The sequence below is a fragment of the Triplophysa rosa genome, linkage group LG6 (genome assembly GCF_024868665.1).
Source record: "Triplophysa rosa linkage group LG6, Trosa_1v2, whole genome shotgun sequence".
In the NCBI taxonomy this organism is placed as follows: Eukaryota; Metazoa; Chordata; class Actinopteri; order Cypriniformes; family Nemacheilidae; genus Triplophysa; species Triplophysa rosa.
The window spans coordinates 27,420,703-27,435,286 of NC_079895.1; positions in this window are offsets into that span (position 1 = coordinate 27,420,703).

The following is a 14,584-nucleotide window of genomic DNA, read 5'->3' on the forward strand; positions in this document are numbered from 1 at the left end:
CGTAAATCTCAAATCCAGTGAAGGAACGACGTTCAAATATTGCCGCCAAGGAAGTTACGTCAGCTTCGATGCCATTGGCTCTCCCGTGCTCGTGCCGATCGCGTCATTTCGTTGGCTTTGAACGTGAAACGGTATTGGCTCCCGCGACCACTTCATCTAGCTGTTCCGGTTTATTTTTTGAATGGGAGCCGACTTCATGCATTCACGGACACCACGGCATCTTCATGTAAAGTTATCTTACGGCTTTGGTGCAAAAAGGTCTGCGAAACGAGTTGTTTGTTATATTTTGTAATGCTTTTGGTCAGTTTGTGCAATAAATACCTGTACTTTTATTCGCGTGTGTGTTTTAATGGCTGAGAAGTGGTTAGGGTTAGGTTTAGGGTGAGGTTGAGGTTAGGGTTAGGTGCTACAAAATATTAAAACCATAAATAATTATGAAATGCTAAGAATTGCACGCATCTCGGTCTGGAGCATTTAGCAAACAGCAACGCAGTTCCCTGTTCATCGAAAAACGACGCCAAAGGGGTACCCTGCCGTTCAAAGTGACGCCAAGGGGGCACTGACCGAGCGTAAATATGTGACGAGTCGGGAGTGAGAACGGGTTGTATCAGCGTGTGTGGCGCTTATCACTGTATTTACGCTAATAGAGAAGCTGCGCTATTAGAGCTTTTCATCAATTGCCAAAGTTATTTTAAACTGTTTACAGGTGAGAATACTGCGTGTTATGTTTATCAGTAGTGTCTTTCTTTAAAGACCCCTTCAAGCAGTCTGTAGATATCAGGCAAGACCTTTAATTGCAAGTGTCACCTTATGAATTTTTTATACTGAGAAATATTTCATATACACGTTAATTCAATGCATTAATACTTTTTAGGAAGTAAAACTTTTGCATTTAAAGTAAAAAAAAAACACTTTAGTTTACTTATGGAATTTGTGTTAAAAATTTCTCACTATACTACTGTAGTAACCAAATATTACTATAGGTATTACATACCTAAATACATTTTTTGTCAGAACCTCTAGTAAATTATGATTACTTTTAGTCATCATTCAGAATCGTAAAAGAATGCAATCTCTATTTGAAACAAAAGAATGGTGATTCTCAATTTATCCAGAATCGTGCAGCTCTAATTTGACCTGTGTTTCTCTCTCCTTTATCTTAAATTGTGCTCTCACTGTGCGTGCGTGTCTGTGTGTGTGTGTGTGTGTGTGTGCTGTGCTGTGTCTGTGTGTGTGTGTGTGTGTGTGTGTGTGTGTGTGTGTGGGGCTGCGGTTGTGGGTTGTGTGTGTGTGTGTGTGTGTGTGTGTGTGTGTGTGTGTGTGCGTCTCCGTGTGTCTGCGCGTCCGTGTGTGTGTGTCTATGTCTATGTGTGTTAGTANAATTTGACCAAAAAAAATCATTTCAGTCAAAAAATAAGTGACGTGGCATGTGCATATTGTGTGTGTGGAGTGTTTTGTATGTGGGTATGTCTGTCTTCTGTGTTTTCACCTTTTTCTTGTTTTTACAGGTACAACTTTAATTGTTTTACTTATAGTCAATATGTCTCATGTACAGCTGCTTTGTAACAATGTAAAAAGTGCTATATAAATAAAGTTGAGTTGACTCATTAAAGGAGAAAAGAAGCCTATACCTTTCGTTCTTATTGTTGGTCGTTGTTCTGCATTTACCAATAAATAAATAAAAATTATTTAATTAAACACTTAATAAACAACAAATGCTACATAATAATAACCCAACAACAGAGCTTATTTAGACGTTTTGGGCACAAAATTTAGAATAAGAGTTGTAATAAAACCAAACCGCACCTTTGAGCCACCTTAAAACACCGCAAGGGAAATTCCTTCATGTTCACGATTAAAAAATATGCACATAACATTACATTACAGTAGCCTAATGTCACGTGTCTTAATGTGTATATGCACACCGAGGGACAAATCCCTGCACACATTACGCATGCATTTTCCAAAATTTCTATGAAAAGAGCCAGTGCTTGAAGTGGGAAAAAAGGTTCTGATACTCTCTTGTGGACGTTGACATATGCAACTATTACCACATTATATTTGGTGATAGTGTCACGGTTCTACCTTCTTGTTTCTGAACTTCTAGTCGTGTGGCAGGATCGGGACAGAGCCCTTAGGTTTTATGTGAGAAAGCCATGGGTTGTTTATGTTTTCACATCTCATGTGCTTTCTCGTGTCTTGTCATTGGCCCCGCCCCTCTCGTTTCATGTGTTGCTTCTCTGCCGTGTCTAATGTTTCTCACCTGCCCTCGTCAATTATCCTTCATTTGTCTTCCCCTTAAATAGTCCTCTTGTTTCATTGTCTTGTTGCTCGTGTATTACGTTTGGTCCATGTGTGTATGTACTGTGTACCTGTTCCTTGTGCTTGCGTTCAGTGTTCCTGTTCCCGTTCCCGTTCCTGTCCCTAGCCTTGTCCGTGGTCTGTGAGTTTCTTGTGTTTTTACCCTGCCGTGTTTTTGTTTAAGACGTTGTGTCGCTGTTTGGTTTGTTAGTTTATTTTTGCCCCCCCCCGTGGGCAGTCTTTGTTTTGTGGTATTTTGCATTTGTTTAGTTTCTCCCCATCGAGGGTGTTTGTTTTATTATTTAATAAATATCCCTGTTTAACCCCTTCACCACCGCCTGCCTGCATTTGGGTTCTTTTCCATGCCAAACCTTGACAGATAGCCCTTCGTAAGCATGAAGTGGTCAAGTCAGCCGTTTCATGAATGGAGGAACCTCCCGCTCCGTCTGACGTTTATTTAACAATTTTAACAATTTAAATTGTTTATTTATTTGGGTTTACTTGCGCAATTTTAGTGGACGGGGTCACGTGACGGGACTGATTATTCTCCTTAGCCAATCAGATGAAAATTAAACATAAAGTAGCGACGACAATGTGAGGAAAAATAGCACAGTAAAAGTACCGATACAGCACTAAAAATGTACTCAAGTAAAAGTACACTGTTTTCAAAACTACTTAAAAAAGTACAATTCCTGAAAAAAACTACTCAATTACAGTAATTTGAGTATTTGTAATTCGTTACTTTCCACCACTGGAGATAATGAAGAAAAAAGTGAATAATTTCTTACAACTAAAACACATTGCCCAGTCACTAGTACGCCAGCAAATATTTTCTTACTTTATATAGTCTTACGAAAATTATGTTCAAATATGTTTTATAGTCAATGCATTATTTAACATGATAATTTATCCCAAAATGAAAATCCTGACATCATTTATTCACCTTCATGTTGTTCAATAACATTTTATGATTTATGTTGTATACTTAAATTTTATTGGAAAGTTAATAATTAATTTATAACAATAAATCATTTAATTTATACAATGTATCGTTTAATGAAAATTGCCTTGTGTTTGTGATAAAAAATTAGTATTCCTACTGGAAACTTTGAATATACTATTCAAGACAAAAGAACAACAATTTTATAACTTAATTAATACCTAAATTCAATTTTCTACAGTATCTTATAATATAAACTACATACAGTACAGTACTATTACAGTTATAGAGGTCAGACCCAAAATTAGAATGGTTAGAATAGCTGGTGTGTCCCGCACAGCTATTATCTATAAGCTTATCTCCAGTCAGGTGTATGAAGTAAATTTCAACCACAGTGCCCTTAGTTATCTCATATAAAACATGGTGAAGCCTTTCTGACATAAATTAATATAAATCTACTATACTATTTAATACGGTGAAACTGATTTGGGGAAAGAGAACTAATGACTTGTTAAAGACTTGAAGTTTAAGCTTGAGGAGGACTTAGACTCGACTTGGACTTATCCGTCTTGACTCGAGACTTGCATGTAAAGACTTGAGACTTACTTGTGACTTGCAAAGCAATGACTTGGTCCCACCTCTGCTCATGACAGACAGCGTCATTGCGTCAGCGTTGAGTGTGAAATGATATTGGCTCTCGTTACCGATTACGTCATTGTAATGTTCCGGCTTGTTTACAGATGTGTTGATGTTCGTAAAATAATAATAATTTTAAAAAAGATGCGTTGATGTCCGTTCCCGGAGTTCCTTGAATTAAGTTATTGTATGGCTTCAGTTCAGAAGGTTTGCAAAGCCATTTGTTTGTAATACGTTTATACTGTTTTGTTCATTTTATGGAATAAATACATGTGACTGTAATTTTACTTGTGTGTTGTGTTTAATGGTCGACAAGTGGTTACGTTAGGTTTAAGGTAAGGGGTGGGATAGGGGTTAGGTGCTCTTAAAGTATCTTTGAATCTTTGACATGAGTAATGTCAAGTTGTCATGAGAAAGACCCTGACAGGATATTGTGTATTGCTTTATGTCAAGTTGTCATAACAAACAATGTCATCTTTGCATTAAGAATGACACAAATCAGCGAATGACACTTAATGACAGTTGTCATAAACATGCATAAAATCTTCATATTCATGACATCTGTCATGTCATGATTATGAAGGTGTCATGTCAGTCTTATGAACACCCCTTCAAGTAAGTGTTGCCTAATATCCTTACAGTGATGGGATGAACTTCTGATACTGTCGTCTTTACTCCAGCGTGCGGACAGAGACTGTCTGATACTGGGGAGCAAGCGGGAAAACACGAAGCAGATAAGCATAATCAGTTTAGCGGAGTGCTAACAGACGTATTTTAGCGGGGATCTTTAATGGATGCCTGCCCGGAGGTTGGGGTTGAGAGGGGCACCTCAGAGGATGAGGGCAGAGGGGCAGTGGCTCTAGCCACCAGGCCACCCCCCTGTGCACGGCCCTGCTAGTTACCTATAAAGCATCGCATTAACTTTAAAATCTTGCTTATTACCTATAAAGCCCTACATGGCTCTCAGGCGTCCTGTCAGTTGGTAATACCTAGAATATCAAAATCAAGTGCAGGTGGTAGATCCTTTTCCTATCTAGCGCCTAAACTTTGGAATAGTCTTCCCTGCACTGTCCGGGAGGCAGACACACTCTGTCAGTTTAAATCTAGACTAAAGACGCATCTTTTTAATCTTGCATACACTACACTTCCATAATATAAATCTTCTGAGGGTTTAGGCTGCATTAGTTAGATCAACCGGAACCAAAAACACAACTGATGTACTTGTTGCATCAAAGAGTACAGAACAGTACTCTACTCTCAGCCAGTCTTGTCTCATTGTTCCAAGGTTACCACAGCGAGCAGGATGCAGTTCATGGCCTGACCTGATGGTAGAGNTAGGTTTTATTTCTGAGCTCTTCAGCACTTTGAATGCACACAAGAGATCCAATCAGGATCAGCTTTCTTTGATTCTCATTTTCTTTTTTAAAATAAACTTTTACATTTTATAATATAAAGCCTAATAGGTCAAATAGTCAACATGGGGTCTTTATTACAACATTAATGTCATCACGTTATTTCAGTCATCATTATCTCCAGAGAGAAAACCATTTTACCTGTAACATTTTCTATAATATAAAGTGCAGGTTCCTATACCTTAAATCAACATCTGCACTAGACAAAATATTTAGCACCGCCTTGTGTCATGGTTCTGCCCCATCTTGACTTGCTTTTCTTGATCTTGTTGCAGAGCCATGGCAGAACCTCTTGTTTTATGTGGAGAGAGGCGTTTTGACCCTGTTGGTCTTCCACTCTCCGGTGTTGCGTCTCTGTTCCCGCCCTTTCATCTCCTCGTTATTGATTGTTAATTAGTTCATGCCCCACACCTGTTCCATCTTGATTTGTTCCCTTTATAAGGTCCCTGTGTTTTCTGTCCCAGGCTGGTTCATTGTACTGTCGTGTGTGTGTTGCTTGTGCTTGTGCTTGTGCTTGTGCTTGTGCTTGTGCTTGTGTCGTGTCGTGTCGTGCAGTGTAGTCTAGTCTAGTCTAGTCCGTGTTCCTGTTTTATCTTTGTTATTTTCCCCATCGTGGGTTTTTGTTTGGTATTATTAAAAAGTCTTGTTTAACCCCTTACCTCCCGTCTGCACTTGGGTTCTCTGTCTTTCACCTCACCCGAGAATCATGACAGCCTTATATACTTAACTTGAACAAGAAAAGAAGCATTAATCCTAAAATATCAAAGCAATGTCAAAGAAAACATCAACAACACATTATTGCAACACTAATGTTATGTTTTAAAACAAATAGGCCTATTAAGTGAATTATTGCTTCAGATAATGTTTTACCAGATAGAACTTATAATAATTCTAAGCAGAAAGTGATTTCTCACTATTAGAAGGTTCTATCTGCGTTGACATGTTTAAAAAATCCCCATTTACAAATTTGATAGTATTTTGATATTTTACATTTAGAATACATTTAGGGTCTCTGTATTTTTCCTGTGTGAAAGAGACTTGTTCCCCGTATCATTTTTGTTATTTGAAATGCAAAGACTTAGAAGCTCAATATCTCAAAATGTAAATAGAACCTACACTCATTAAACCCAGGACCTTGGCGTTGCTAATGTGAGATGTTTTGAGGACATTTATTGTGAAATTTGGGTTATGAGTTGAATACAGCTGACGTGTATACGCGAGGGGAGGGGCGAGATGTGCGTAGAGATGCAGCCACCATGGAAGAAGGCTCGGCTAATAAAGTAAGCTAAAAGTTAATGTTGTCGCTCGTGATTGCCTGCCTTATCTTGTTTCCTTCTATCCATACAACAACCCCTCTTATATTAATTGGTGGCAGCAGGTTTGGAAGATGTGCTGTAGCATGTGAACAGAGTTTTTTTCCGGCGGGCAGTCGGACTAACTTACATGAGATGGATGCGGCAGTACGATGTGGAGGTCATCGACGCGAAGTTTAAGTTGAAAACCTGCTGTTGTGCACGACGTATGTTTTTCGCTGTATTTTTTTACAGTGGCTCGGACTTTCGTTTGTGTTTTGCAGTGGTGTGACTATAACGGAGTTACGCAAAGGTAAACCAGGCTTCATTTTCCGGACTTCCCTTTTGGAGTTTTTTTGAGAAAATTCACGTACTTTTATTCTTTTGTTGAAGTTAAACACACTGTTTAAGATACACTTGCCTGCAACAAGTAACATTAATGTTGCGCTTGCACAGTTTTTTTCTTCTTACGTTTTTGCGGTAAGCCTGTAACGTTACTTTTCATTTTTGTGTGCTAAACATACACGTGTTTGGAAAACAATGAGTGAAGCAGATGCAGAGCATGGCGTGCTCGTGCACAGTACCTCACATTCAATGCATCGCTTTGCTGGACATTTCCCCCCCATGTTTTTGGGGGATGGGAAAGATTTTCTCCGCTGGTGCAGACGATTTGAAGTTTTTGTGGAGGCCAGCTCGGATTTCGATAACGACAGGTTATCCCAGCTTTTGCCCACTTGCCTTGGTGGTACAGCTTTTAGTTATTGGGACAGTTTGCTGAGTGAAACAAAGAAAGACTACAAACTTGTGAAAGAGAAAATGACAAGTGTTTTTGGCCAAATAGTTTATCTGTCCATGTTTCAAAGTTATGTTAATGCTCGCACACGTATGCCTGGAGAAGCTCTTCAAGTTTTTGCTGCTGAAATTAGCCGTTTGGTGGACGAAGCTTTTCCCACTTATGAGGTTAATGCAAAGAATTGAGAAAAATGTAGGCGTTTCATTGCTGGCATTGAACCTTACCTCCAGCTCCGTATACATGAAGATCTTTATATCTTTAACATCTATTTCTGGTGATAAGCTGGATTCAGTGGGTACACTACCAGCAAATGTAACTTTGGGACTGCATTCAGTGTTGCATTCTTTTCAAGTGATCAGAAACTGCTCAAAGCCAATTATATTAGGTTGGGACTTTTTGTCTGCTCATAAGATTATGATAAATGCCCAGAACATGTCTCTTGAACTGAAGGGGGACTCTATTTCATTTTTGACTGTTAATCAGCAGGTTCCTAAACTTGTGGGCATTACAATGTCCACCACACAAGTTGTTCCTTCCTTTTCAGAGACACTAGTCTCAGCCAAACTTTCACCACCTCATAAGGGTTGCCAACTTGATGGTTACACAGGTGTATTTGAGCCTCATTATCAAGAGGACTCAAAAGTAGGATTTGCATGGACTGTTACTAAAGCAGTTCATGGTTCAATTTTTCTGAAAGTAGTGAATCCTTCTTCTGATGACATTTCTCTTCACAGCGGCACACAGATTGGAACTTTTTATTCTGTGTCAGAGGTCAGGAGACAGTGGTGTAAAATGTGCTAATGGAAATAAGGACTTTGTCTAGCACTGTTCCATGTCCGCTTTCTGTATTCCAGTATTCGAGACCTATGTGAAAACGTCAAATTGCTAACTCTCGATGTTTCAGCACATGCTGATTGCAGAAGATTGTCCAAAGACAAAGATGAACCTTGCTATCCGGTGGTCCCCTTATAATATTATTTGGCAGACGGTTTAACTCATGATATATGCCAGGATAGTCAAGATACACTGATTACACTTCAATAACATTCACCAGATACGTTAAATCACAGGGAATGCATGATATTGTTTGCATATAGGCATTATTTTGCACTCATAATCAGATAGCTTCAAATTGTCCCGGAGAAAGAGAAAAAAAACATTACGGACACAAAAGATATACATGCTTGTCATGTGTGCAAACAAGACTATAGAGAAGCGCGTCACACAAAAAGATAGTCGGAATGATGTGGATTTGCTTGAGGGTTACTTGGCGTATGTCAGAAGTTCTCGAAATCGTTTTATCCCGAGTCATGCGATTTTCAGTACCCATCTCGTGACTTGAACTGTGCAAAAGGGATACAGCAGCATCCAAGTCCGCAGAACTAGCTCACGTCCGTGCTGGTCCTCGCATCACTCCTTATCCCCCTCAGATCACTCTCCCGTCTCCTTTATCTCCGATACCTACAGACGCCCGTTATTCTCGACCAACCTGGACGAGGATAATAATATAAATAATAACACTACTTAGATCCTTTCTACAATTCCTACCGTTACAGTGAGCGTACAGGACCTCCCCTGCTCTCAAGGCAGAAATGCACCGTCAGGTAGAACAATTGAAAGCGCAAGATGTGGTTGAGGACAGTGATAGCCCATTTTCGAGTCCGGTAGTCATGGTAAAGAAAAAAGACAATACTTACAGATTTTGCGTAGACTACCGTAAATTGAATTCTGTCACTGTCACTGATGCACACCCCTTACCTAGGGTGGATGACAGTCTTGATGCGTTATCAGGGTCTCAGTACTTTTCCACTATGGACATGTCTGCTGGCTATTGGCAGGTAGAGTTAGACCCTCAAGACAGACATAAAACTGCTTTTACCACAGGAGATGGTTTGTACAAATTTAAGGTGATGCCTATGGGTCTCAAAAATAGTCCACCGACATTTCAGAGGCTCATGGAGCTTGTCCTTAGAGGACTGTATTGGACAAAGTGTCATTTACTTGGATGACATAATCTGTATGGGGAAAGATTTTGAGGATCATCTACAGAACCTCACAGACATTTTGGTTAGGTTTAGGGAAGCGGGTCTTAAGCTTAACCCTAGAAAATGTCAGTTTTGCAAGGCGTCTGTGACGTACATGGCTCATGTTGTCTCGAAAGATGGGTTAGCTCTGGACCCAGCTCACAGTCAGCGGGTGAGGGATTGGCCAACACCTCAGTTTCCCACAGAGGTACGAGCATTTCTTGGGTTATGTAGTTATTATAGGCGTTTTGTTCAAAATTATGCCTTTAAAGCTCATCCCTTATACAGACTTACACACAAGGAGGTTCCCTTTGAATGGACTGATGACTGCGCAGCAGCATTTCGGCAGTTGAAAGATGCTTTGACATCGCCTCCTGTTATGGCATTTCCTAATTTCGAGAAGCCATTTGTGCTGAGTACAGATGCATCTAATGTCGCTATTGGTGCTGTTTTAGCTCAAATTCAGGATGGCAACGAACGTGTGGTGGCGTATGCTAGTCATGTACTGTCTCCTAGTGAGCGGAGATGGTCGACGTATGACAAAGAATTGTGGGCGATAATTTGGTCATTCAGGCATTTTCGTCATTACTTGACTAATTGCCCTTTTACCATAGTCACAGACCACAAACCTCTTGTTGGTCTTAGGAAGTTGAAGTTTGACATTGATCCCACAGGACGCAGAGGTCGATGGGCCATGGAATTGGATCCATTTGACTGGGTGATTGTACACAAAGATGGAAAGAGACACACAAATGCAGATGCTATGTCGAGAATTCCTGTAGTGCCACAGACAACACAGGAACCTCTGAAAAAGGCGGTATGTACTCAAACAGATGACTTGAGTATCATCTCTCAGATTGCTGTTTCTGCTGGCAGTAGCTGCACAGATTGTCAGGTTAGGGCACAACCTCAGATTTGCTTAACTGAAGGTGATGTTGTCAGGAACAATGTGTCGAGGGTAAACCTATGGCATACTTCTTTGTGTACTGACGGAAAAGACATTTCCCTATACCAGAGAGAAGATCTTGGGCTCTCACAGGTGTATGATTGGGTGCAGAATCAGGAGAGGCCTAGTCTTAGACGTGTACATGGGAAGATGAGACATTTATGGTGGCAGTTTCCCCGGTTGGGGTTGAATAGTGGCGTGCTCTGTCGTAAAGCTCGTCTTGCCCCAGGTAAACCTGAAGTTTATCAAGTGATTATTCCTGATGCTCTCATTTCGGACACTTTGCACTATTTACATGGTGATCCATGTTCGGGACACTATAGTGCTGAGCGCACACTCAAAAGAGCTCAGAGTTTGTGTTTTTGGCCAGGAATGAGAAAGGCTATTGAGGAATACTGTGAGTCATGTGTTGCTTGTGAATCCAGGAGAAATCCTGTTCCTCAACGTCGGGCACCTCTCCAGTCTATTATGGCTGTGAGACCTTTTCAGATGGTCTGTACAGATATTACTGAAATGCCTGTTACTTCCAAAGGACATAGGTATGTGTTGGTAGTGCAAGATCATTTCACCAAATATGTCAATGCATATCCAATGGCAGATCAGAAAGCTGGTACAGTAGCACAGTTGCTTTGTGAGCAGTACATACCAGAGCATGGTGTTCCAGAAGAACTATTTTCCGATCAGGGGCGTCAGTATGAGTCTGAGATTTTACATGACATCTGTGACAGATTAAAAATCAAAAAGAAAAGGACCACCCCATACCATCCTCGTGGTAATGGAATGGTTGAGAGGTTCAACAGAACTTTAAAGGATCAGTTGGCTAAAGTTCTTTTTCACAGGGAAGGTGAATGGGATCAGTATTTACCTGCAGTGGTACTATCCTTTAATGCTACTCCTCATTCTAGCACTGGCTATTCGCCGTTTTTCCTAGTTCACGGTCAAGAGCCTCGCTTGCCTGTGCATGTTCAAATTGATTCTCCTGTAGGTGATACCATGGAGACTCCACAAACCTATGGTAATGCTTTAGCCGGTCGTATGGAAACTGTGTTCCAAGAAGTATTCAACAATGGGGTTGATCAGAGTCTTAGGCGTGAGTATTATTTCAACAGGCATACTAAGTTTCAGCCTTTTAAAGTTGGAGATTGGGTGTGGATGAATGATCCTACCACACAAAGAAAGAAATTAGACCCAAAATGGAAAGGACCTTATCAGGTTATTTCTGTGGATATGGATGGTATCATTTACACAGTGTTGGATCAGAGTAGGGTTAACGCAGAGCCCAAAGTTGTGCATTATGATTGCTTAAAACCCTATAGGCCCGAAGGGCACAACCAACGTTCACTGCCTTGTCAGGGTCTCTTTCTTTCATGTCAAAAGAGCTTGAGGTTCAGGAGAACAGGGACCAGGTCATACCCACTGTTCCTCATATGCGTAGGCCTTCAGGGCGTATGCCTGAGGTTCTTCGGTCAGTACAACAGCCACTGCCAGTGCTTGAAAGAGCAACTTCTGCAGTACGGGAGCACTGTTTTTCAGATGGTGTGGTAACCCGCTCAGGGCGTGTTATTAAACAGCCTAGAAAGTTTTCATATTGAGGTTGGCATTGATATTTGATAATGTAATTGACTTATTGATTGAATTTTCTTTGCTATATATATTTTCACATATGTTATTTTGAAAGTATTGCTGAACATGTAATTTTTTTGTTTTTTTAAACTGTTGGTTGTTTTCATGCAGTATAGTATTGTGACAACAGGATTTGATTATTGTGTTGCAGAAAATTAATATTTACAAAGAAAGTTGATAATTTGGTTTTGTACACAGGGTTACGAGATACAAATCTTTTGTTTTTTTGTTGTTGTTTTTTTCTCTGTTCTTAAAGTATGTTTTTTTTCATTGCATTCTTGCATTGTATTAATATTTTGTTATTGACAATGTGTTGGTTTTCTCAAGGAGATTTAGTTCGGTATACAGGAAATGAGGACATTTCTTTTTCTAAGGGGTGAAAAATGTGAGATGTTTTGGGGACATTTATTGTGAAATTTGGGTTATGAGTTGAATTGTTGAATTGAATACAGCTGACGTGTATACGCGAGGGGAGGGGCGAGGTGTACGTAGAGATGCAGCCACCATGGAAGACGGCTCGGCTAATAAAGTAAGCTAAAAGTTAATGTTGTCGCTCGTGATTGCCTGCCTTATCTTGTTCGAACCCTCCCGAAGAGTGTTTCCTTCTATCCACACAACAACCCCTCTTACACTAACGTCATGCGCTAACCACTGAGCTACAGGAAAACCCATGAAATTTACAGCATACCTGTCAATAAGCGGGTTCCCATCACTCTGGTTTTATTCGCATTTTGAAGTTTCGCATCAGAAACGAGTGATGGAAATGCTAAATTTCAAATTAAAAAACCTTAATTCGCAAAAAAGTTTTTACGCTCGCTTAAAGTGGTTTTTCATTTTTGCGAAAAAGGGTTAATGCGAATAATGGGAGATGGAAATGCATTTGCCGAATAAATTCTTCCAAAAGTCACATAACTGCACTATATACGCATGAGACGGCGTAACCTGACTAACTGATCTTGTTACACAGCATCAGAAATGTTGTTATGGTCATTCTGTCTGAGCAAAGTCGTCAAGTATTTCTGTAATTGTCTCTTAGAACTGTCACGACTGTGTTTCCCAAACAGCAGGCATCCACAAAAGCACCGCATTTATTGAGTTTCGTAATCGTCTGCTTGCGCAAGTATTATTATGAAAAGTATCATATTCAGTGGCTTCTCTTACTTTTCTTACTGATATTTAGTGGCAGTTTATTAGGAAGTGACGGATGACTAGTTGGATGGAAACGGTGCTTATTCGCAAATGTTTGTAACATTTCGTGTAATGGATTGACGTGGTTAGTTTCAATCAGAGGTGGGACATTGCTTTGCAAGTCACAAGTAAGTCTCAAGTCTTTGCATGCAAGTCTCGAGTCAAGTCCAGAGTCAAGACAATCAAGTCCAAGTCGAGTCCAAGTCCTCCTCAAGTTTAAACTTCAAGTCTTTAACAAGTCATTACTTCTCTTTCCCCAAATCAGTTTCACTGTATTAAATAATATAGTAGATTTATATGAATACATGTCAGAAAGGCTTCACAATGTTTAATAGGTTCCAATGTAATAGTATATAAACTAAGAAAGTTATGTACATTGTGTTTCACATTTTGAGGTAAAGATGATGACATTCTGAGAAGATCAAGTCAGGCAGCCCAGGTGTGAAGATCAAGAGAAAAATCATGGAGAGAGAGAGAGAGAGAGAGAGAGAGAGAGAATGCAGTTCTGTTGAAACAATGAGTTTAGGTGTCCGAAGTTTCAGGGCCTAAGTGCCCGCCCCAGAGGGGAGCCGCAAGCCCGGGTGTCTGTTGGATTGTCCTCTGCGTTCTCTTCCTTTTTCCTTCTATTCTGCCCGAAGTGTATCGATGATGGTGTTTTTAAATGTATACCTGCCCTGCCCCCAGGTGGCCTGCGGGCCAATGCCATGAAAGCGATAAGGGGCTCCTTTGTTTTCTCATGGCGCCTTATTTGCAAAGCTCTGACAATGGTTAATTTGCATTTAATAACTCAACTTAGTTCTGGATATAGCACGTTGCAGGCTATAGTATTACAACATATCTCATCAGATAGGTAATTAAGAGAGGAGTAGTTACACAGTAAACTACTTTATATGGTTCTTCTTTTAATGATCCCGACCATTTGGGTTATGCCAAGTCTCTACACCTAACTTATAAAGAGTTATAAATGTTAGCAAACCATGAAAGTGTGCCTTAATATAGTGGATTCATGTGAACCATTTATTGTGAGTTATGAACATTAGTAACCTATGAATATGCACCTTAATGTAAAGTGATCACCTGTGAACCATGTATCAATAAGTTATGAACGCTAGTGTCCCGGGTTTCGACACCAGGGGGTGTAGTAGAAGAAAATATAATGGCTACTGCTCAGGAAGCATGGTGACTTGGTTTTTACTACTACTAGTCCTTTTTGGGAAACAGTTTGTTTCAAGCCCAAATGTTAGTAATCTGTTGTTTATTGGAATTTATTTGAATGCTGATGTTCTTGTAAAAGATCATTGTTGTAATTTTCCTAAAATATGTTAGATTTATTTCTGATTATTGATTGAAGTTAATTTGTGTTTTGTAAAAGGACTTTTTGTTATGTTACCATGAAGGCTGAACATATGTAAGCTTGAGTCAACTCCGT